This window comes from Limulus polyphemus, unplaced genomic scaffold, assembly GCF_000517525.1.
Source record: "Limulus polyphemus unplaced genomic scaffold, Limulus_polyphemus-2.1.2 Scaffold7783, whole genome shotgun sequence".
Lineage (NCBI taxonomy): Eukaryota > Metazoa > Arthropoda > Merostomata > Xiphosura > Limulidae > Limulus > Limulus polyphemus.
Genome location: NW_013673393.1, coordinates 1 through 1,736, shown reverse-complemented (window position 1 = coordinate 1,736; position 1,736 = coordinate 1).

Genomic DNA, 1,736 nt, shown 5'->3' with positions numbered 1-1,736 from the left:
CATCTAGCTTCCCTGTCACGTAGATACTATGTGTGCTTGCCATTTTATACCTAGCTGTTGGGACTTTCAAGATGGGGGGTGGTGGGCGTCGCTCAACACCAACCACTACTGGTCTCCTTGAGGTTGACTTGTTGGTAATATTCCTCCTACACTGGCTCCTCAAATGTCCGTGATCCCACAGTTCCAACAACCTTTCTGGATACCAGCCTTTCTTGCTGTGGCATCTCCCCTGTGCTGAAGTTGCCAGCATTGAGCTCTCTTGTGCCCCGGTTTATTACAGTGCCAGCAAAGTCCCTCAAACTTACTCTGAAAGCTGACCTTTTCTGGCCTTGAATCCAGATGACTGTACCAACCTCGGTACCTCTGTGCTGGACTTAATGTAGGATTCAAATTCGAGAGCTCTGGCCATTGCATCCTGCATGGTAGAGGGGTGTGCTTGCTTCACTTGTATCTTAAGTTGTGGACTGTCCAAGGCATCTTATGAACTGATCCTCAGCAACAACTTGAGGAGATTGGGAGTGCCGTTGGGTACGTCTTGTGTGCCATGCTTTCCAAGTCCTGAGCCAGCTCTTGCAGGCTCTCCCCTTTAGCATGGACTCTCGACCTGAAACTAGCCCTGTAGACTTCTGAGTACCTGAGTTCTAGAGCCGCTACCAGTGCTCTATAGTTGTGCCTGTCGTCTGCTGATAACTGTCCAAGTATTTCCAGTGGTTGTCCCTTCAAGCTCGTTGCCAGATATACTGCTTTCTGCTCCTCTGTCCACTCATTCATTTCTGCCAGTAGCTCAAATTGTGCTCTATATGCTTCCCACAGTGCCTTCCCATCGAATTCTTGTGGCTTCCTTCACTCTGGATCACTCCTATTACTGACATTCATATCTGGGATGTGACTTCTAACGGGACTGAATATGTCTGCATTACGGTTTAGCTGCGGGCTCTGTAAGGGGCTTGCCATTGTCTGGGGCTGATTAAATCGATGGTCAATGTATCCTCCTTGTGTAAAAGACAATAGATCGTCCTTTAACGTATCTAATTCGCTTTTAAATTTACTAATGTTTTCCATTTGTACTTCTTGTTTCCTTTCTTGTTTCAGTTGCCACTGCTGTAGTCTCTCTTCTTGTTTCTTTTCTCGTTTTTCTTGTTTATTTTCTTTCTCCTCTAACAACTGCTGTAATTTCTCTTCTTGTTTCTTTTCTCTCTCCTCCAACAACTGCTGTAATCTCTCTTCTTGTTTCTTTTCTCGTTCTTCTTGTTTCTTTTCTTTTTCCTCCAACAACTGCTGTAATCTCTCTTGTTTATTTGGCTGTTCGAGCTGCCATTGTTGTAGGTTTTCTTGCCATTGCTGTAATCTTTCTTCTTGTTTCTTTTCTTTTTTCCTCTAACAACTGCTGTAATCTTTTTTCTTGTTTATTTTGTTGTTCGAGCTGCCACTGTTGCAGGTTTTCTTGCAACTGCTGTTGTCTCTCTTCTTGTTTCTTTTTCCTCCAACAACTGCTGTAATCTCTCTTCTTGTTTCTTTTCTTTTTCCTCTAACAACTGTTGTAATTTCTCTTCTTGTTCTTCTTGTTTCTTTTGCTTTCTTATATTGCTGCCATCAAGTCTGCTATGCTGTAGTTTGATTTGCCTCTTCTCGTTTCCATTTTTATCCCTACTCTCTGACACCAATTTGTTATGCCTCCAGTCATTAGTTGATTTTCCGTAACTTCGTTCCCACGAAGCTTTTGCGACACAAGTCCT